General features: G+C 33.9%; 1 pseudogene; it reads left to right on the top strand.

The window, feature by feature from the left end:
- Positions 1-220: 220 nt before the first annotated feature.
- On the top strand, positions 221-24,398 carry LOC143620977 (glutamate receptor 2.7-like; annotated as a pseudogene).
- Positions 24,399-25,063: the final 665 nt, after the last annotated feature.

Consider the following 25,063-nt stretch of genomic DNA (forward strand, 5'->3'; position numbering starts at 1 on the left):
ACAAAATGAAAGAATGAAAAGAGAACATGTGTCTTTTGACTTATGTGAAAGAAAGAAGGTGAATTACAATGCTGTAAGGCCTCCTAGCAAGGATGTATTGGATAAGATAAAGCAAAACAGCAAGAAAAAGATAAAAGAATATGTGAATGTTAAAAACTTTATTCCAGTTTACCCTATTTTCTCAAGCATTGAAGATTTTGACATTGGTGAAGTAGAAACAATGGAAGAATATGAAAAGAGGAAATTGAGACAAAGAAAAAACATTAAGGAAGAATCCTTGAGTACAAGAGAAATTGTTTTTGTGAAAGGGAAAGTGGAAAGAAGTGACATAAGAATAGCTGAGTTTGTTCCCTTCTCAATTGACTTTTACAGTTTAAAGTCTAAAAGGACAATTGGAGTTGATCCACCAAGACCAAGTGAAAGGTTCAAGAAGTCAAAAGAACATGAAATATTCAAAGGAAAGGTTTGGTGCAAGAAATGTGATGAATATGGTCATCACACAGACTCATGTAATGAAAGATTGAAATTCCAACCTTTCCATGTACCAGATGGAACAAAGTATGGCCAAGACTTTTTTCTATACAAACAGAAGTATGATATATATCTGGGAAAAGGAAAGGTGTGTGGAAATGAAACTTTGAAAAGAGAAGAAAAGAAATTTGCAAAGGAGACAAGGAGTGAAAAGAAAATTGATGTTAAAACAAAGAAACAAATGGCTAAATCAGTAAGAAGAAGTGTGTCTTCTAAGAAAAATGAGAAATTGGTGAAGAAGAATTATCAGCCTGTGAAAATCAGACAAGACAGTCAATCAGTCAAATCTGATGGCTCTCAAAGATCATCAAACAGTGAGATAACAAGAAGAAAAGATGCACATTCTAGAAAGAAACCAACAGAACTCACTGGTAATGAGAAGTTTCTACTAAAGCATGGATATGAACCACATGGTTTCCTTTGGAAAGCTAAGACTGAGAGTAAGGTTGAGCAAGTTGCTGATGTGAGAGACTACTCTGAGAAGAAGGACTATGTGATAAAGGAGTATGCCACTGACTCAACTGAATACCAGTGTCCAACCTCACTTGTTAAAACTCCAAGAGAGTGTGGTTATGAAACTGATAATTCAGACAACTTAGAATTGACTCATGAAGATCCTGAACCAACAACACTCACTTCCCAAGCTGTGTCTGAAACTGAATCTGATGAGCTGCAAGTTGATAAGGCTTGCACTTCATCACTCAACTAATCAAACTTTCTTTGTATGTGCAGGAACAGTCCACTCCTCTAAATGACATATGGTATATGGATAGTAGTTGTTCTAGGCACATGACTTGTGACAAGAGATCTTTTGTCAATTATGAAGAAAAGTATGAAGGTCCAGTAGCTTTTGGGAGTGATGAGAATGGTGGAAAGATTGTTGGAAAAGGAATCTTAACAAATGGGAAAGTCTCATTTGATAATGTATATCATGTTGAAGGTATTCAGTACAATCTGCTGAGTATATCACAAATGTGTGATAAGGGTTACAAAGTCAGTTTTGATGATTCACACTGTTTCATTTTAAAACCTGAGTTTGTAATTCCACCTGAAATGATTATGATGATGGCACCAAGAAATGGTAACTTGTATGAATTGAATATTAAAGAAGCTATTTCAAGAGGAGGTGCATGTTTTGTTTCCAAAGCCACTGAAAATGAGTCAAAATTGTGGCATAGGAAACTGTGTCATGTGAACTTGAAGAACATGAATAGACTTGTCAAAGGTGAGCATGTCATACGCTTACCTACAAGAGAATTCAAGTTGGAAGATCATTGTGATTCATGTCAAAAGGGAAAACAACACAAATCTACTCATAAGTCAAAACTCATCAATTCAAATGATCAAGTACTTGAATTACTTCACATGGATCTCTTTGGTCCTGTGAGTGTACCAAGTATTGGGAAGAAAAGATATTGTCTGGTAATCATTGATGACTATTCAAGATACACTTGGGTTTATTTCCTAAGTACCAAGGATGAGACTGCAGAGTTGATTAAAGCTTGTGTAACAATGATTGAGAACAAGTTGAATAAGACAGTCAAGATGATGAGAAGTGACAATGGCACTGAGTTCAAGAATGGAGTTATGCAAGAATTCTGTGAAGCAAAAGGAATACAACAACAATTTTCAGCTCCTAGAACTCCTGAGAAAAATGGTGTAGCAGAAAGAAGAAACTGAACTTTAATTGAAGCTGCAAGAACCATATTAGCAGATGCTAATCTGCCTGTCACTTTTTGGGCTGAAGCCATAAATACAGCCTGCTATGTTCAGAACAGGGTACTTGTGAACAAAAGGCATAACAAAACTCCTTATGAAATATTTCACAACAGAAAGCCTTACATCAAGTTTTTCAAGCCCTTTGGATGCAAATGTTTTCTTTTGAATGCAAGGAAATATTTGAACAAGTTTCAAACAAAATCCCTGGATTGCTTCTTTGTTGGATATTCTACACACTCAAAAGCCTACAGAGTTTATGTGAAAGATCACTTGAGTGTTATAGAATCATCTGACATCATCTTTAATAAGAATCAATTCAGTACAGTTAATGGTGCAACATGGCTGTTTGATCATGAGAAGTTAATAAGGTCATTCAAGATTTATCCTGAAGACTTTGATGACTCATTCTACAAGACCAGTGTAATTGAAGAAAAGAAGAAGAAAACATTGGACTTGGAAGAATTATGGAAGAAGGTTGCTAGAAAAGAGAAAGAATATTCTTTCGTGAAGAATTCCTCATGGAACACTAATGAACTTGATCATGCTGAGCACAATCAAGACAATCCAGATGTACAGAATGATACAATTCAGCCTGAGGATGACACAAGCAACCATGCAAGTGAAAATGAAACTGCATCCACTGCAAGATTTCAAGATCTATTTCTAAGACTGAACTTAGAAAAAAATGGTGCATCTACTTCAGGACAAAATAATGATGAAGCACCAGAATTTCATGATGCAGAAGCTGATTTGATCATTGAATATCTAGAACTCAATGAAACAAATCTTGATACAAACATGTCTACATATATGATTGTACAAACTCCTTATGTGGAAAAGAATCATCCCTCTGAAAACATCATTGGTGATTTGCATGAAAGAGTTACAAGAAGTCATTCCGAAATTGCAAACATCTGTCTTTACTCTTGTTTTCTGTCCCAAATAGAACCAAAGAACATAGCACAAGCATTAAAAGACAATAGTTGGGTGGAAGCAATGCAAGAGGAATTGACACAATTTAGAGACCTGCATGTGTGGGATCTTGTTGATAAGCCATTTGACAGATATGCAATTGGAACCAAATGGGTTTTTAGAAACAAAAGGGATGAAAGGGGTTTGGTGATTAAGAATAAAGCTAGACTTGTAGCACTGGGATGTCTTCAAGAAGAAGGAATAGACTTTGAGGAAGTCTTTGCACCTGTTGCAAGACTTGAAGCTATCAAGATTTTTCTTGCATATGCTGCCTCAAAGAACATTAGAGTGTTCCAGCTTGATGTTAAGTCTGCATTTCTAAATGGAAAGATTGATGAAGAGGTGTATGTTGCTCAACCTCTAGGTTTTGAGGATCCAATGTATCCAAACAGGGTGTATAAGTTAAACAAAGCCCTTTATGGATTGCATCAGGCTCCTAGAGCATGGTATGATGAGCTGTCAAATCATCTTCTTGAAAATGGTTTCAAAAGAGGAGCCATTGACAAGACACTCTTCTACAAAAGAAAGGGATCAGACTTACTTATGTTACAAGTGTATGTGGATGACATCATCTTTGGTTCTACAAATGAACAAATGTGTATGGAGTTTGAAGGGGTAATGAAGTCCAAATACACCATGAGTTCTATGGGAGAAATGAACTTCTTTCTAGGATTGCAAGTTCAACAGAAGGCTGAGGGGATTTTAATTCATCAAAACAAATATGTGCAGGACATCTTGAACAAGTTCAACTGTCAAGAGTACAAGACTGCTTCAACTCCAATGGACACCAAAGAAAATATGATTGCAGATGAAAAAGGGGAGCCTATAGATGAACATGAATATAGAGCCAAAATTGGATCTCTGATGTATTTGACTGCAACAAGACCAGATATCATGTTTGCTGTATGTGTGTGTGCAAGATTCCAATCAAGTCTAAAAGTATCCCACATGAATGCTGTTAAAAGAATATTCAAATATTTGAAGGGAAGACCAGACCTAGGGATTTGGTATCCAAAGAACCAATCTTTTGATCTGATTGCATATACAGACAGTGATTATGATGGCTGTAACATGAGCAGAAAGTCAACCTCAGGAGGATGTCAATTTTTGGGTGGAAGGCTAGTGTCATGGCAATGAAAAAAGCAGACTACAGTCTCAATCTCTACTGCAGAAGCTGAATATGTTGCTGCATCTGCCTGCTGTGCACAAGTTCTATGGATTCAAAATCAGATGCTGGACTATGGTTTGAATTTCTTGAACACCCCTATTCTTATTGACAATACTGCTGCATATTTTACTGTTAAGGATCCAGTTCAACATTCCAAAACTAAGCACATTGAAATCAGACATCATTTCATCAGAGACTGCAGTGAAAAAGGTTTGATTGAAATGCAAAGAGTTGATACAAGTGACAATTTGGCTGACCTTTTCACCAAACCACTTGAAAGAACCAGGTTCAACTTTCTTCTGAAAGCTCTGGGAATGATCAACTCTGATGAAATCTGATTAACTGTACTTAAGTATGATATTTGAATATGCTACTGAATATGTTAATTGTTATGTGCTTTAACTATGTATGTATGCAAAATTGGACATGTTTGATCTGATAGATAGGTTTGCATGATTATCAGTTGATGTGCATTTGTGATGTTAGAATAAGTGTCTGTGTTATGATTTACTTGTGAGAGTAAGCTTATTTGACATCACTGCTTTAATGCTTGACTATGTGTTTTATCTGATCATCTGATGTTGTTAGGATAGGTTTACACATGAATGTTGTTAAATGTTTGCTTGTCCTGATAATATTGAGTGTCATTCAGATTTAATTATGTACTGCAACTGTTTATGTCAAAATGTGTTTTATGTCAAAATTAAGTGATTTAATGAAATTTCTAATGAATTTTGCATAAATACTTTATTTTGATCAAAACATGAGCATGTTGTTAATGGTGTAGAGATATGATAAGATTATTCAGTTCAAGCTTTAAAAGAAGCTTAAAAGAAGGATTTTTTTAAGAAAAGTCTCAAGTAGTTGTTTTTGCTAAAAACTATGTCATTTGTCCAGTTGGAAGGACATGCACCTGTGTATGTTTGGTCCTTAAATCTCTACAGATTCAAAGGATAGCCATTGATATGAAAACTGAATGCATTTGGGGCAATAATAACTTGTTTCTTATTCCTTCACTTAAAACTATGTCAATAGCTCTAATTTTGAAAGGACATATATTCACATGTATGTTTGGTCCTATTGACCACGTTTGGTCAAACAGGATAGCCATTAACCTGACAATGAAGAGATATTGGGGTGATTGAATATTAAACTGTGTTTAATGGGAAATGATAGTACATTGACTGCTTAGCTGATCATATGGAATTAATAGGCTAAAAAGACCTTAGTATAGTCATTAACATGTATGGTTGCTTTCCCATGATGATGTAAAATCTTAGGTGATATAAATATAATGAATATGCTGATCTTTATGTGGAGATACATAGTTGTCTTTGCATGTCTTAAGATATATCTCTCCAAATGATAGGCAGAAAAGTGATTACCCAGTCATACACGAGCCTGTTGTTATTTGGTCAACCAAAAATGAAACATATTTAAATATGACAAAGAACATGCTTTAAGAAAATTTGAGAAAATATCAAAAACAAGGGGAAGAATGAATAAATCAACCAAAAGTTGATAAGTGTTTTAAATATTTTATCAAACAAGAGGGTTACAACAAGAACTACAAAGATGTTGACAAAATCTGTCTCATCTTGAATGAAAGGCATGTTATTAACTGTAAGTACAACGTTCAACCTCTATATATGTTTGAATCTCAAAAAAATACAATAATACAATAAGTTCTGTCATACAAAAACAATTTTTGACCAAATACAGGAGGCTGGAGTCAAATTGGGGTGATCTGGGTAAAACCAAATAAGCTTTGAGAAGAGATATGAGGCATCATAGCACAATGTTGACCATTAATGCATTATGCTTAAATTGAACCTTAATAATATCACCAAAGAAATGAAATTCATGCTAAGTTTATACCTGCTGTTAACCTATCTATGTTGTCATAATAATGCTGAGAATGAAGTATTGAGAAAGCTACTTAGTCAACATGATCCCATTCTTGAGATCTTTTCAGAAAATGAAAGAAACTGTTTTGAAGAGAAATATAACTGAAATTTGACAAGTGGTTTAAGTCAAAAAGTTTTGCATTTTGCCTTTAATTGGATGAATATGTAAGTTCGGGTAAGGTTTGATGTTTTATAACCTTTACGGGCACAAAACAAATGAATATGTTTGAATATGTTAGTTTATGATTTTTGGGTAAGCTTAGTCATTTTTGACTAACTTTATGATTTTCGGGCATGCTTTGAAGTGTTTACACTTTCCGGGTAGAGTACACTGTGTACTCATTTCCCGAGCAAGCTTGAAGTCTTGAGATGATTATGTGTTGTTATAGCTAGCTTTTAACAAGAAATTCTTGTTTCGGGCAAGCTATGCATGTTATATGCTGATTGTGAGTCCAAGCAAACTTTATGAACTTAGTCAAGTACATCAAGTAAGCTTTGTGATTTGTGTGAATATGTTGTTAGGAAAGGTTTGTTAATCTTTCCGGGCATGCTTAGATATTACTATTTAAGTTTGTCATTTTTCGGGTATGGTTTGGCATGTTGAATTCCCTCGGGTAAGGGCATACCTGATGATTGAATGTGTTTATCCTAGCAAGCTTAGTGCTAACATAGGATTTTCGGGCAAGCTCTTTGAAATTTTAGACTATAGCACACTTAAATGTTTATGTGTTTTAATTTCATTCCGAGCATGCCCTGTGATATATGTGTTTATGATTTCTTTGAAATTACAAGTGTTTTCGGGCAAACTTTGTTTTCCGGGCACACTTTATATTTCGGGTACACTTTTGTTCCCTCAATATACTTGGTAATTTCAAAACTTAACTTTCCGAGTACACTGTCTGCTAGAAATCCATTCACTCATAGCAGTTTTGCTACCCATCAAGTTTTCATATGAAGTCATGAATGCACAAAGAAAGGAAAATTATGTTCAGCCTTTCTCATGTTTACATTTGGTGGTGAAGTGAAGACATTAGCAGTTGATCAGCTAGAATTAGTATTTAAGCCATATTCCATGAAACACACATTTGGTTCAATGAAGGGAGATGATCCATCTTGTGAAGTTTGAGTTAAAAATGTAAGGCCCCGGTCTTGGTCCCCTACATTGGACGTTGGATTTACTCATAAACACAGTTCTAAATATCAGAGTTAAATAAAACTTTTCGCGGAATAGATAAATGTCCACCATTCATTACACAAGTCTTAAAATTTAAAACAATAATAAACATGTCTTTTAGTTTAAACATCATAAATAAAGTCTTCAGATGTCAGCTTCTTTATTCTTCTGCCATGTGACCCTCCTCAAGCCAACGGTCTTATCCTACTCACCTGCGTGTATACTAAAAGTCAGCTACACTAAGTGAGTTCTAGTTAATCAGGCAACATACAATACATTCACATACTTATACGTATCCAAAGATACATATTACTTACTTAACCTGTTCGCCTTTCTTTCGTACATACATAAGTAAATACCTTCATTCTTACTTTCATTCTTTCTTTCTTTCTTTCATACTTTCATATTTTAATCTTACTATACATACATACTTATAAGTTTTAAAGAGCCTTTCGCCCTATAACCTCACAGATATTATTAGTGTCTGCCACCCTTCTTCATAGATATTATTAGGGTCTGCCACCCTCCTTCACATATATTGTTAGGGTTTGTTACCCTTTTAATGTCAATTCATACATACCTTCCATTTCTTTTACATTATTATTTACTTTCATACATACTCTTAATCTATTCTACATCATACATACATCTACATACATCATTTGTATACATTTATATATCATACATACATCATATATAAACATTCACATAGCATACACTTACCACTTAAGGTAAGTGTATTAACTAATCATATCGAGTATGCACATATGCCCGAAAACATAACAAGGAAATGTGTCTTGTTCTTCTCTGAGTTAATGATAACACCCTTCCTTAGTTGTGCACGACTAACTGTGTAATAAGTTTAAGTGTTAATTAATTAACTTTAGTTTTATCATACTTCTATGTTAGTGTAACCCCTGGTTATGGGGATCCGGGGGCAGCGCCCTTGGCAGCGGGTTCTAGGGGTAGCAACCCCTAGCAGGGTCCAAGGGGAAGAGCCTCTGGATGGGGTCGAGCTTCCAGGTTAGCTTGGAAAAAAATTATTTTCATTAACTGTTCTTTACTAAAAAGTTCACCAGAAAACTTAAGTCTGAACTAATCTAATCGAATTATGACTCTAATCGAATGACCATTTCTAATCAAATGGCAGTTCTAATCGAATGACCATTTCTAATCGAAAGACTTGATCTAATCGAATGGCATTTCTAAGAGAATGGAAATTTTAATCGAACAACTTGATTTAATCGAATGGCAATTCTAATCAAATGGCATTTCTAATCGAATGGCAATTCTAATCGAATGACTTGATATAATCAAATGAACCTTTCTAATCAAATGGAAATTTGATTTGATCACTTTTCCCTCCTGATTCGATTTGATTACTTTCTTCATTCGATCCGATTACAATATCCATTCAAATAGAATACACCTCTATTCGTTTACATTTTCCATTCGATCACTTTTCTATTCGAATGCTTTTCTATTCGATTAGATAACTATGCTGAATCACGTTTCTTAAGAACCTGATTCATATGTTTCCATTCCCATCACCTTCTTTTCGAATACTTTTCCATTCGAATACCTTTTCATTCGATTACTTTCCATTCGAACACTACTGTAGCATATTAACACTATTATTATTATTATTATTATTATTATTATTATTATTATTATTATTACTTCATATTTTGTCATCCGTTACAATATTTTACCACTACGTCATCTTTAGCCATTTTAATTTCTATCCTTGACCAAGATCTAGCTCGTTTAGCAATAAAGTGTAAACCTTTATTGATTTTAAAACCCGATTTGGCTAGATCTATATTAACGGTTTTAATAACCCCACGTTTTATCATCAAGTTTATATTTTTGTTGTGTAAAAATACCCGATTTGACTTAATCTCAGATCTTAGGGCAAACCGTCCTTAAAAACACAGTCTTTAAGCTTATAAAGCGTACCTTTTGGGTTCACTTCGAGCTACGGTTAGCTTCAATACGTGACCTTGGACTTGTTTCTTGCTTGTACAATCAAAGATCTGATACAACTATGCTTGATTTGGGTTTTAGATCTGAGTCGTAAGGTTTGAGGGTGTATGTGTGTATTTTTGAGTGTGTATGGAGACTAGAAGATGGAAATGAGGGTTTTAGGGAGGTTTATATACCCCTAAGCCCATGGACCTAAGGCCCATCACCATCCTTTATTCCATATATTATTGTCCAAGCCCACACTTCATTAAACTTAACTAAATAACAACACACCCTTAAGTAAACGGAATTTCTTTTCATTTATTATATCAAAAGTAGGATATTACAAGTGTTCCCTTCTTAATAGTCTCTCTTTAGGTCTTGATACATCTTGGTGGATCTTATATGGATCGAGTACCTTGACTTATGAGTTTCATCTAGGATTCGGACTCTAAGATCTCCATGGCGCGGAATCCACATGCGGTCAAACCTAGTCTTCACATTATGACTGTTTTCCGTCAGCTCGTCTTGTTGTCCGATGATTCTTTCCTTCCTCACTAGCCCTTCATTTATATGCACCTCAGACTGTACCTTGATGATCTCTTCAAAGAGATTTGAGTTAATGATCAACTTATACGACTTCACAGTTACAATGACTTCTTCATTCTTACGGATTAGTGCGTCAGCAACCACATTAGCCTTACCAGGATAGTATTTTATGTCGCAGTTGTAGTCCTTTATCAATTCCAACCATCTCCTCTATCTTATATTCAACTCTTTTGGCTCGAAGAAGTACTTTAAACTCTTATGATCGGTGTAGATAGTACACTTAGTACCGTATAAGTAGTGTCTCATATCTTGAGAGCATGCACTACGGCGACTAGTTCTAAGTCATGCATTGGGTAGGTACTTTCATGAACCTTCAACTGTCTGGACACGTAAGCTATCATATTTCCTTGTGCATTAACACGCAACCTAACCCACGATGCGAGGCATCAGTACAAACAACCAAATCCTCGTCACCATCGGGTAGAGCAAGGATTGGAGATTGTGTGAGTCTTTTCTTTAATTCCTCAAAAGCCTCCTCCTGGAACTTACCCCAATTGAATAATACAGACGTTCGAGTCATTCCAGTCAACGGTGTGGCTATCTTGGAGAAGCATTCAATGAATCTCCTATGATATTCAGCCAACCCTAATAAGCTTCATATATCAGTTGGGTTTTGCGGAGTCTTCCAATTCATTTTCGCCTCAATCTTATTTGGCTCCACAATATTCCCTTCAGGATTGATTATGTGACCTAGAAACTGTACCTCACGCAACCAGAATGCGCACTTCGAAAACTTAGCATACAGTTTCTGTTTCTTCAAAATCTCCAATACTTCTCTTATATGCTCAACGTGATCAGACTTAGTCTTTGAATAAATTAATTTATCATCAATGAAAACGATGACTGACTTGTCTAAAATCGGCCGACATACCATATTCATAATATCCATAAAGGTTTCGGGAGCATTCAATAGACCGGACGACATCACGAGGAACTCGTAGTGTCCATACCGCGTTCGAAACGCCGCCATAGGGACGTCTGCCTCCTTCACCTTCAGCTTCAGCTGATACCTTCATCCGTTACAATATTTTACCATTACCTCATCTTTTAACCATTTCCATTTCTATCCTTGACCAAGATCTAGCTCGTTTAGCAATAAAGTACCTTTATTGATTTTAAAACCCGATTTGGCTAGATCTATACTAACGGGTTTAATAAGTCCACGTTTTATCATCAAGTTTATATTTTGTTTTTGTGTAAAAATACCCTATTTGCCTTAATCTCACATCTTAGGGCAGACCGTCCTTAAAAACACAGTCCTTAAGCTTAAATGTACCTTTTGGGTTCACTTAGAGCTACGGTTAGCTTCAATACGTGACTTTGGACTTGTTTCTTGCTTGTATAATCAAAGATCTAATAGAACAATGCTCGATTTTGGGTTTTAGATCTGAGCCGTAAGGTTTGAGGGTGTTTGTGTGTTTTTTTTAATTGTGTACGGAGGCTAGAAGATGGAAATGATGGTTTTAGGGTTTTAGGTAGATTTAAGGGAGTTTATATACCCCTAAGTCCATAGACCTAAGGCCCATCACCATCCCTTATTCCATCTTTTATAATCCAAGCCCACACTTATTTAAACTTAACTAAATAACAACACACCCTTAAGTAAACGAAATTTCTTTTCATTTATTATTATCAAAAGTAGGATGTTATAAGAAATGTATTAATCGGAGCAGTAGAACTACTCAACGGTAAAGAACCTCCAAATAAAGTTGGGTTTTGAGTTTCCTTTGACGACTTTTACCATTTCAAATCATACACTCTATCTCCAACTTTTTGCATGAATTCCATTGTCGTAATATCTTCATTCTTAAATAAGTTATTCTCTTTAAGCACCATAAGAAACGTTGAGTAAGAACTTGGAAGAGCATTTCGAACAGTATCAATCTTATCAACCTCACTAGGTTCCATCTTCACTTATTCATCTCAGCGATTAGATGATTAAACCTTGTGAGTATCTCTTCAACAGTTTCTCCTTTCAATAAGTTAAAATACTAAAACTGAAACTTCAACATAGTCTTCTTACTCTCCTCAATATTTCCCATACTTCTCATTTAAATGTGCTGAAACAAAGAGGCACAAATTTTACTACTTCCCATTTGATGGAAGATATTGTCGGTAATGCCATCATCAACGTGGAATTTGCCTTTGTTTCAATCTCTAAAGCTTTATTTTCTTATTGAGAATATTGAGTAAACGCCTTAGGGGTAAAACCAGTTGTTTCACTACCAACCATGGGTATCGTATAAACATCATCAAGACATCTTGAATACTCTGGGTGTACAGACCCTAGATGTGCTCTGAATCGTGGTTCCCATTTTGCAAAATCACTAAATTTCATTAAACGTGGAAATTTTGAATGTGACTCGATCTCAGCATCGAGATGTAACATCTTTTGCATTAACATGTTTTGAGATGCCAGTGCGTAATAACAAGCCATCTCAAATTATAGATTAAAATGAAAGTTTAAGGCGATAAATGTTCAAGTTTGAAACTTAAAGGTTTAAAAGGTAAATAATAATAGCGAATGGTTAACGAATTAATGAAGTAGGTTATGAATGAGTAAGAAGTGGATTGATGATGAACAATATCACAAATAAAGTATCTTACAGCGAATGAAGGGACGAATCTCGTGAAGAATGAGGTGACGAATGACACTCGGTCTTCACAAATGATGATAACGAATAACTATAACAAATGAAGATCCAATGATGACGAATCAACACTCACATAGGTAAACGAATACCTTAATGAATGGATGACGAATATGGTAACAAATGATATTGTTTTTATGTAACGAATGAGCTTGGCACGAATGGGTATCAATGATGAATCGGTAACGAATGAGTGATGACGAATTTGTTTCTATCACGAATAGCTGATAACGAATCAACTACAGTAACGAATGAGGTTGTTATTCTGTTGTAACAACTTCAACACGTGGCACGAATCAGTTGTAAACTGATAGCGAATGACTATCAAATGGATAACAAATGAATAAACTAAATATAATGAATAGTTATATGAATCTTCAAATCTTCAAAGTAATTTTCCAGATCTGGTAATTCCCAGATTCAAACCTTGATTTAGACTAACACAAACTGATGGATTAAACAGCCAATTCTTAACCAAATCACACAAATAACCACTCAAATCGCTCGTCTTAAACCCGCGGACAAACCCAAACTAATACAAATACTCAATTCCAACTCGAAGCTAGCCTGAAATCCAATAATCACCAAACCAGTAAACTCTGTTTTATGTCAACACAAACTTAATCCAAATCCATTCCAAATCACAATAGCTTAATTCCACATACACGAATACCACAATATCAATTCCGAATACAATCCCAACCAATTCAGCCTCTAATTAACATATCAATATGTTAATTCAGTTAAAATAGATAAAATCAAAAACAACAAGGAGCTTCAATACTATTGATCAATTCATATTGATTAATCAACGGATCTAGTTATTTGATATGCGTATGTGAGTAATAGATTAGTGAACGAAGTGTATGAGTAATCAATTGGGCAGCATAACGGCTAGAGAGAAATACTTTAAACAGTTGTTAAAGTATGTAGACTGAATCAGTCTATATATAGAAGACAAATGTCATTCGTTACACATTCTGTAACGAATGACCATTCATTCATCTTCATTACATAAGTATATTCATGGGTATAGCGAATGACTCATTCATTATATCCCATTCGTCAACATTCCATGACGAAAGATACATAATCATAATGATTAAATGTTCATTCGTTAAACATCCTTAACGAATTAACATAGTTAAGTACGAATGGTCTCATTCGTTAAACATCCTTAACGAATGAGCATTTACAATAACGAATGGGACTTTTAATTTACTAAAATGCCCTTACATTAAAATAATAATAAATTACAAACGATTACAAAGACTCGAGACGATCAAAACCATGCACTAACAGTATTTCACCATTGCCATTGACCATTGAACATGTTTACAATTTTAAACATTACCTTACTAAGAACAAGTAGAATATATGTATTGAACAAAATATTCATATTGAATAAAAATGGTTATTACTGTCATCACATCAATTTATTATTATACAGAAACCATATACAAAACACAATAAAATTAACAATATACATGTATTGTTGTACGTAGACTTGAAATTCAACATTGCACATATTCTGACATTCTTTTAGCTCTCTTTTTTTTACTTCAACATGGCAACATTATTTACCATAACTTCATATTTTTTTCACAATATCATCATCATGTTCCATGAGTTATCTGTATTCCGCGTGACTTTTCCAACACAAATATCATAAAATAAGTAAATGTATAGTAGTATTTTAATTAAACAGATTTATTCAGCATACCCTACACAATAAACATGTTTATCATACACAACAATTGACATATACGGACCATACAAAGTAAATGTATTTTATCAATCTTAAACATTCAATCATTAACAATAATATCATACACACCCTACACAATAGTAAAAAAAACTTATCCTACACAGTTAAAAAAATTATCGTATGCACCCTACATAGTAAAAACATTGTCCTAAACATCATACACATGTAGAAAACTACTTTATCCAGCAAAGTAAACATATTTATTTAGCATACACCACACAATATTCATTTTATCCTACAAAACAATTGACATATAGGAACCATACAGAGTAAGCATATCTATCCTATACATTCAATCGTTAACAATAATATCCTACACACCCTACACAATAAAAAAAACTAATACCACACACCCTATACAGTAAAATAACGTATCCTACACATTTAAAAAACTTATCCTACATACCTTACATAATAAAAAAAACTTATCCTACATACCCTACACAATAAAAAAAACTTATCCTACACAAGTAAACAATTGAGATGTTTGGCGAACATTGTGTTACATCTTTACAAATTGATCCAATAATAAAAATCATAATTTTTTACTCTAATATTCTAAGTAAATAATCAAATGCAGGTGTCTGTTTAATGCTGTAAATTATTTAAACTTGATTAAAAGAAAATTGAAAATGACATACCATCATCATTAAATATTTACAAATTTATCCAATAATAAAAATCTTTTTGTTTTGTGATCAAATACAGTATAATCCAAATGTAAATTATATAGGCATAATTTAAGGGATTTCATAAAGCTCGTCCGCTTTTTTTTTTTCTTTTATGCCTTTATACATATGACAGCTTTGCCCTTTCACATTAATAACTACCATATCCAATGCCTCTTTGTATTTACAAAAATGTCATTTGTATTTTGGATCATTGATTTCACTTAAACAATGTCTAAGAATCACTTCTTGCACTTCTCTCATGAACCATCCACTATATATATATTTATCTGTTCAGAATCATATGAGTACTATTTGAAAATTAAGAACCATGAGAACCATTTTGGACCACAAAAAAAATCATAAAAATCACAAAAAAGAAAAAAGAAAAAAACCAAAATTCTTATTTATCAACTCGGTTTCATAAAAAAATTGAGAACTTTGAGAACCTTTTTGAACCTCTAAAAAACCTCTCGAAAAAAATTTAATAAAATTATAAAACAAAAAAAATTAAAAAGTAAAAAAACCAAAATTCTTATATTTTATTCGGTTTCATAAAAAAACTTCATATTATACACATGTGTATAATTTCATTTAATCTTCAGCTACGTAATGTACATATATGTACATTATCATTTACCTTAAATTGTACATATGTGTATAACAAAAAAACATGTATGTACATATATGTACATATTATACATATATGTATAATTTAGCTAAACCGAAACGTTTTTTATGAAACTGGGATGATAAATAAGAATTTTGGATTTTTTACTTTTTTTAATTTTTGCGTTTTTTTTTTTTTTTGTTTTGTGATTTTTTTTTATTTTGGGTTTTTGTGGTCCAAAATGGTTATCAAAGTTCTCAATTTTAAAATAGTTCTCACATGATCTCAATCCTATATGTGTGTGTGTGTGTGTGTGGGAAAGTTAACGCACAAATAAAATTAACGTTCTAATTATGAGAATCAAGCAGAGTAATTATATATATCAGTAGAGTAATTACTTTATTTGTATATATAATTATTCTGCTTGATTCTCACAATTAGCATGTTAATTTCATATATATATATATATATATATATATATACACACACACACACACATAGAGGGTGGGGTTATAATAAGAAGTGAAATGTGTCTAAGAAGTGTAAGAAGTAATCTGGTGCGTTAGATATGTTGATCTGACGGTGGATATGGAAAGTGTGTTTATTATGCGATGTGTTTATTGTGCGGTGTGTTTTATTAGATCTAATGGTGAAAACACACTTTTTACACTTCTTAGAAAAAATCTACTTTTTATTATACCCTTATTCTCTCTCTCTCTCTATATATATATAGAGAGAAAGAGAAAAAAGGGTTCAAATAAAAATAAGGAGTTTCATAGAAATAGTAAGAATCAATAGATTTTTGACATTTGGCATTACAACCTATGGTGAAAGAACAATTCTAGGAAACTATGTCGATTATAACGGTGAAAGAGTAATTTTAGGAAACAATGTCGGTTTTTGGCGATTTTAAATCTCAACCATTGATTAACATGATCTAATGGCTATGATTTATTATTAGTCTTCCTATGAAACTACTTATTTTTAGGATAACATTTCCATATATATATATATATTGTAAGGCCCCGTTACCGGTACCTCACATTTGGACGTTGGATTTACTCATAAACGTAGTTCTAAATATCAGAGTAATTAAAAACTTTCGCGGAATTAATAAAACTTAAACCATTCGTTACAAACATCTATATTTTTTGTATTTTAAAACATAACTTAAATTATAGAAATAAAACATTGTAGCAAAAACCTCAGATGCCAGCTTCTTCCAACTCTACCATTTGTCCTCCTCAAGCTAACTGTCTCATTCTACTCACTTGCGTGCATACTAAAGTCAGCTACGCTGAGTGAGTTCTAGTTAATACAATCAGCATACAATACGTTCTTATATTACATACTTGTCCTTCTTTACTTTCTTTCATTCATCCGTAAGCATATACTTTTATTCTTACTTTCATACTTTCTTTCTTTCATACTTCATATTTTAGCTTTCTTTTACATACAAACTTATACATTTTAAAGAGCCTTGCGCCCTATAACCTCACAGATATTGTTAGGGTCTGCCACCCTTAAAGAGCCTTTTGCCCTATAAACTCACAGAAATTATTAGGGTCTGCCACCCTTAAAGAACCTTTCGCCCTATAACCTCACAGAAATTATTAGGGTCTGTCACCCTTCTTCACAGATATTATTAGGGTCTACCACCCTTCTTCACATATATTATTAGGGTCTGCCACCCTTTGCCGTCAATTCCTTCATATCATACTTTCCTTTTCATTTATATATTTTACACACTTTCTTTTATTCTCATATTCTATAACGTACATACTTCTTACATACAACATATATATAAACAGTCACATCACCTAATTATCTCCTGACAGTACATGCAATATCCGAATATCGTTCATGTACCGTCAAGCATTCTTTTATAACATACACATATATCATAATAGGCATACACTTACCACTTAAGGTAAGTGTATTAACTAATCACATCAAGTATGCACACAGCCCCGAAAACATAACAAGGAATGGGGCTGGAAACTCACCTGAATGCGGTTACGTTCGCCGTTAATAGTTATTCCCTTCTTGAGTTGTGCACGGCTAACTTTTTGATGCTTCTAGGTTCCGGCTAGTTTGGTTATGAACGTGGACTTGTTATCTTGCTTGTATGATTGAAGACCCAACGTTGCTATGATCGATTTAAGGTTTGGATGGTGGCCGGCGGCTATAGGAGATGTATTTGGCTTAAGTGTGTGTTTTAAGGTGTAGGCAAGAGTGCAGAATGGATGGAAATGGAAGATTTAGGGTTTAAGGGGTATTTATACTCCCTTAAGCCCATGGACCTAAGGCCCATCTTTCCTTTTTAGTCCATGATTATCTATTTTAATTAGCCTACTTATCTTTCCTTAATATTTTATTATTTCTTTGCCAAATCAAGTAACTCGATTATTATAAGGAATAATATAAAATATTATTGTTTGAGATTTTTGGGATGTTACATATATATATATATATATATAAATTTCAACCATTTATTAACATGATCCAATGGCTATTTTAGTTGTAGTCGTAGAAGGGGGTGGCCTACAACACCCATCCGCCCTCACGTTTACAACATCAACCCCCTTGTCGGACGAGCCTCCACAAACCGACGCGTTTTTCATTGCTCATTTGCTATCATGCCACATTAGACGGACGAGTGGACGGTACCCACAACACGCACGTTGTGGGTGCTCTAAATATTATTATTTTGACCAATTATATATTGTATAAAATGTTTAATACTTAGGATAAACAATTATCTAGGTGAAAATTATTCATTATGTGTGATGGTGTGTCTCTTGGTCATTATATATCTATACACGCGCAAACTAGTTTGAGCCTCACGTGTTATGGGAGTTTATTTAGTTTTTTGTTTTCAATCGTTTTGCTATTTTATATTTGTAATGGTTCATTTTATTTTTTAACGTAGTTTTATTTTGATTTAATACGTATATATTAGTTTGTTACATTAATTATATTTTTTTTAACGTTTGTGCTCTTTCAATTGAGATGTGTAGGTTCTTTAGATTTTTAGCGAACGAACATGAACATGTAGATTTTTTTATAAATGAACAAACATGAACACATGCAAATATGTATTACAAAAGGGGTTGTTTATGTAGGTGACGATGGTGGTGGATCCATGAGAAGGGAGGTTGACGATAGTAGTGGTAATCGGAAGTTAACCAGTGATATAGAGAATAGACTGACGATAGAGAATATGTAGATGAGAGAAATTAAATTTAGGTTTGATGATGAAAGTGTTTCACAAATAAATGAGATTTTATAACTAGTTTAAGGGATATCCGGGTTTGGTGAGACCTATGACATGCAAAAATTATATTTTGATGGTTAATGGGTTATTTCACAAATAAATTAGATGTTATAACATGTTTAAGAGCTATCCACTTATCCAGTTTTGGTGAGGTCCATGACCCATGAAAATTAGTGTTTAACTATGAAAGTTATTCACAAACATAAGAGATGTTTCCCATTTAAAGACTATTCGGGTTTGGTGAAACTCATACCTACGAATTCATGTCAGACACCTGCCGCATCCACATAGCGTCGGGCCGGATAACGCTTTCATGGCTTGATGTTTAGCGTCGGATAATACTAGAAACCTATAGAATCACCGCCACGTCGACCGACCACGTCTCCACGGCGCCTAAGACCTGTTGTGGAACGAAGAGCCTAAAGACTCAAAAAATTTTGGTTTAAGTCATAAAGATTCAATAAAAAGAGAGGTTTTGGGTTCAAGTCTCACCTATATTGGGTTTCCTCCGGGGGGGGGGGGGGTCTTTGAGTCGAGACCGATGGGGCTAATTGATGTGCAGATTCCCCTCGAGGAATTGTCAGCCTAGTACCCTAAGGTTTTATACTCACGAAATGGAGATGATTGGATGGGGACACCGGTCCGTTATATTTCTTCAAATGCGCCAAATACCATATTCATATTATTGCTTAAACGGATTCACGTATTGCATACATAGATTTATGTATTGCATACACAGATTCAAGGCCGGCTTTTGAGGTGTGCGAGCCACACGAGGCATGTTCTTTTTAGGCTGAAATTTTTTTATATATATTTAGAAAATAAATCTTATATAATATTATGGGATTTCGTTCATCTTAAAATTATCGGGCACAATTTTTTTAGTTCACAATCCACTTGGTAAAGTTTAGTTATTGGGTCCAAACCAAAATCCATTCGGTAAAGAATGTTATGGGAGCTTCACGAACCATCGGTTAGTCTCTAACTAATATTGTATTTGATTATATTACTATATTTTTGTTATATTTATTGTTATAACGTGAATGTAGTTTAAAAAAAATAGCTTAATTATATGTTTCGTTACTCATTAGGGCATACGCCATACATGCCTTTTTAATTTGGCTCGACTGAGGTATATAAATTCTCGGAGACGACCCTACACATATTCTTCTTAGGGTGAACTTGGTTTGCTTGTACACAAGCCACTGATGCCTGATTCTTAAATATATATCATATGTTATTATTGATATAGATTTATAAAATGTTCTCCCTAGTTAGTTATGAAACGATGTTGAAAACATAAGGGATTAAAGTTCTATCTAGTTTGATAATAAATTAGAAGTAGAGGGACTTGGTTGCAAATTTTTAAAATTCTATTAATTGGTCAAAGAAACGCTTAATTTGCATTTTTGGTCAAAACTGGCAACACACATACATAGAATGAGTTTGATGCGATCCAATGGAACTACATACTGTCGAGTCTGCTGACCTTCTCCTAGAAAAATAAATAGTATTGAAGTGGGTACTCAAGGTCAAGTAGAACACTTAGGTGAAACTGTCAAGTACAAAGCTCTTGTTGCAAGGGGTTTTGTGTAGTTACAAGGCATTGAGTTTCAAGAAGTTTTACGCCAGTAGCTAGAAGCCTAGAATTAATACAATTCGGCTTTATTGTTGCACTTGTGGGTGACAAAATTCTAGATGATATATCATTTGGATGTAAAATTGATGTTTTTGGTGGTTGAGTTTAATGAAGAGGTGAGTATAACAACCTAAAGGTTTTGCTACAGGGGGAGAGTGTAAAGTTTATTGGATGTTTAAAGCTAACTTAAAATGCCAAAGTTGACACAGTCTTGTGGATTTTAATGCATTATTATTTCATCTCCTTGTCATAATCATGTTCTCGGATGCATTTTAGTTTATATAAAGTGCCATTCTTACCTCTTAACTTGTATAATAAGTTAACATAAAATCTTATAGTTCTTACCTCTCAACTCGTAAGTGCGATTACACTGTAACTAAGATCAATAACAGTGTGAACCCTGTATGTATAAGTCATAAAATGTTAATATTACACTAAACAATACACATTGCGGATTTTATAATATTTCTTATTGAACGCCAGCTCTTGATCTACTAGAGAGACCAAAAGTGAAAGCCATTTCAAGTTCACAATCAACAGACGAAGCAAAGTTCTTGGCGGTATTGGGGGATCAAGCTAAAATACCTATTCGTTCACTTTCACCACTTCAATCTTCCAACAAACATCCTTATTTCCTTCAAATTACACAAGATGAAACTACTCAGGTTAAAGCCATTGTATCAATGGCATTATTGTTCGGATGGAAGAATGCTATTGCTATCTTTGAGGACAATGAAAATGGGAGAGACATGGCTACATTTATGAACAATTCCCTCCAAGAAAAAAACATAACTATAACTTATATGAGCCTTGTTTCTACCTCTGCTAGCTATGAAGTATTACAAAAAGAGCTTAACAAGCTTTCAAATATGCAAACAAAATTGTACATTGTACATGCTTCTCATACCCTTGCATCCCACCTTTTCCAAAATGCAAAATATTTAGGAATGATGGATGCAGGATACAAGTGGATTGTCACCAGCAAGACTATGAACTTTTTGAATAGTATGGATGATGAGGTTATCAAGTCTATGCAAGGAGTGTTGGGGTTTAAATCACACATCCCTCGGTCAAGGGAACTTCACAAATTCAAAATGAAATGGAGAAGTAAACATCATGTGATGGAGCTCAAGGACATAAATGCTTTTGCAATTTCAGCATATGATGGAGTTTTCGCACTAGCAATGGCTATTGAGAAGACACAAAATATGGAAACGAGGGGTTCGACTCAATGGGGTACGTATACAATACTTCTAAATCAAATGTTAAAAATCTCATTTGATGGTTTAAGTGGCAATATCAAATTTTATAACGCGAGGGTTACCGCACCAGAAGTAATAAATGTGTTAAGTAATAAGGAAGTTAGGGTTGGGTTTTGGACAGCGGATACTTTTTTCAGCAAAAAGATCAGTAAGCTGAACACTTTTCCAGGTGATGGCCTGGAACCCATTGTGTGGCCAGGAGGTATTATAAGTAATCCAACGCACCGGATGCTACAAGTGCGTAGCAAGCGCCTCAAAATTGGTATTCCAAGGCAACACAGAATAGGACCACTTTTTGAAGTGAAGTACGATGCTCAAACTAATTCAACACTTGTTTCGGGGTTTTGTTCCGAAGTGTTCCAAGTCGCATTTGCCGGACTAAAATTAAATCCTAGTGTAGCTTTGGAATTCATTCCAGTTACAAAAGATTGAGTTCGACAAGGAACTTATGAAGATCTTATAGATCAAGTGTACGCAGGGGTATGCATAATTTTCTAATCCATTATTCTTCGAAAGCAAGAAATCACCATAATATAATTTTTTGCATTATTGTTTGTATCAGGAATTTGATGCTGCCATGGGAGATATAACAATCAGAGCTAACAGATCTCAATATGCCGATTTCACATTACCATTCACGGATCTTGGCCTTGCAACACTATATCGAAATGCAGATGTAAGCCTGTGGATATTTATGAAACCACTTAGTTCAGATCTTTGGCTTGTAGCTGCTTGCTTCTTTATTATATTGGGATTTGTCATTTGGATTTTTCAACATGGGACGAATTATGAATTTCAAGGTTCACTGGCACAACAAATAGGAGCGACCTTGTGGTTTGCCTTTTCAACCATCGTCTTTGCTCAAAGTAGGCTATCGCATTTTTGTTTCTATTTTACTTAATTATCACTTTGTTTCAACTGAATGTAGTTAGTTATAATGTAACAACTTATGATTTTTAGTGTGTTATTTTTTTGCTTATATCCATTTGAGATAGTGTTTGAAGCTGGAAATTAATTTGTTAAGATTTACAGGACAGAAGCTGGAAAGTAATTTGTCAAGATTTGTAGTCACTGTGTGGATGCTTGTAGTGCTGGTGCTTGTTTCAAGCTACACTGCAGCACTAAGTTCGCTATTAACCGTTGAACAAATCCAGCTAGTATCAATGAGAGGCTCAATTGGGCACCAGTATGAAAATCCTTTACTCAGGGACTTGAACTTTGATGACACCAAGGTGAAGTCATACAAATCAGCAGCTGAACTTGTTGATGCTTTGTCAAAAGGGAGCAAGAAAGGTGGCGTTGATTATGTCATTGTGGAGGTTCCTTATGCCAAAGAATTCCTTGCACGTTATCCATCTGGTTACTCCATGCTCATGGCTGCTGATAACAGTAATGGTTTTGGCTTTGTGAGTTACATTTGATCTTTCACTTCATAATTCTTTAGTTTTTTGCTCCTAGTTTAATTTGTTGGAGTTAATCTCAGTCAGTTAGCATTCAGTTAAATGTTTTAAGGGTAAATTGCTACTTTTGCTCTTGTGGTTTATCATTCATAGCTAATTCAACTCAAAATACGAACTTATAACGAATTAACCGCTAAACTTTTTTTTTCTCTGTACTGAGACTATAAATGATGGGTTTCCTTTTATCTATTTTTTTTACCGTTCCTTTTCTTGTATTCTTCTTTTATTCTTTTTATCACTTTTATGTTATAGATTTGATAAAAAAATTATTAAATGGTTAACAAACTAATTTTTTTTTAAATGTATATTTTTTATACTTTGTTATTTAATCTATTTATTTTCTTTTGTTTGAAAACTTGTATATTTTTGTCACTTTTATTTTATATATTTCTTTAAAGTTTTATTAATTATTTAAGCAACTTAGTTGTTTATCAACATTTTTTGTTCCTAATGAAATCATTAAAATCCAAATCGCTCTTATCAGTTGTTTATCAATGCTTGGTTCAACATCTATTACTTTGTGTAATCAAAATCCGATTATAAGTAACGTACGTATGCCATAATTTTCAGGTATTCCCCAAAGGTTCCACTTTAACCCTTGAGATCTCAACACAGATTGCCAGATTACGAGAAGACGGGACTTTACGAATGTTAGAAGAAAAGTGGTTTGGAAAACAAGCAGATTCACAGTCAAAAGATTCAGCAGTTGAACCAAAGATTCTAAGCTTGAAAGGAATGCGTGGTCTATTTCTTTTCAATGGCATCAGCCCTTTTCCTATTCACACTTTATTGTATTCATGAGAAGGTGAATTATCTCTATATGAAGCGGATACGAGAAACGCTAGCATTCATCTTGAGATTTCTTTTGGGTGGCATCTCAATGGCATCAGCCCTTTTCCTATTCACACTTTATTGTATTCATGAGAAGGTGAATTATCTCTATATGAAGCGGATACGAGAAACGCTAGCATTCATCTTGAGATTTCTTTTGCCTGAAACTACTATTGCAGTGGAATGAAGATGAACCAAATTAATTAAAAAATATATGTAATTACGCCATTCATCTTGTTTTAGCTTAGCTATATATGTATCTATTTAGTGTAATGGATAATTAGTCGTGGATATTATCTATATAGATTAATAATGAAATGTCGATGCCACAAGTTTCATTTTTGAATATTATATTAGTTATGTTATATGTTATAATATATATTCAAATCCTCCTGACAGTTAGAACAACTTTGTTTGTTTGCCTTGATGGATATTCTATTTGTGTTTAGTAATAGGCTATGTTAAAAGTTAAAAGCCTCAAGTTCGGGGCACCTTGACTGCTATTTTTTTTCTTACTTTACTTACTTTTCTCATTTTCTCATTTGGTTATTTGATGTTTTCTATGGTGGGTTTTTTTATATGATTTTTATGCAACTTTTATTATTCTATTTGTTTTATATATTTTAACCTGAAAATTTTATTATTTGCGTTTATTTTCGAAACCATAACGAACATACCCGATACCGGCCGAATTCACATCGACTCACCACCGCAATGCCCGGATTTTAAGGATCAAGTGAATATCATTTTAAATATATTATTTGTATCATAAGCTGCATCGTAACCAAGTTAGTGTCATTTTGATCATAAGTTGTATGCATGCTGATACAATTTTAAACGTTTACATTTTTT

Source organism: Bidens hawaiensis, unplaced genomic scaffold, assembly GCF_021521415.1.
Source record: "Bidens hawaiensis isolate Kalapana, Puna unplaced genomic scaffold, B.hawaiensis_p1.1 tig00002759_1, whole genome shotgun sequence".
Classification (NCBI taxonomy): domain Eukaryota; kingdom Viridiplantae; phylum Streptophyta; class Magnoliopsida; order Asterales; family Asteraceae; genus Bidens; species Bidens hawaiensis.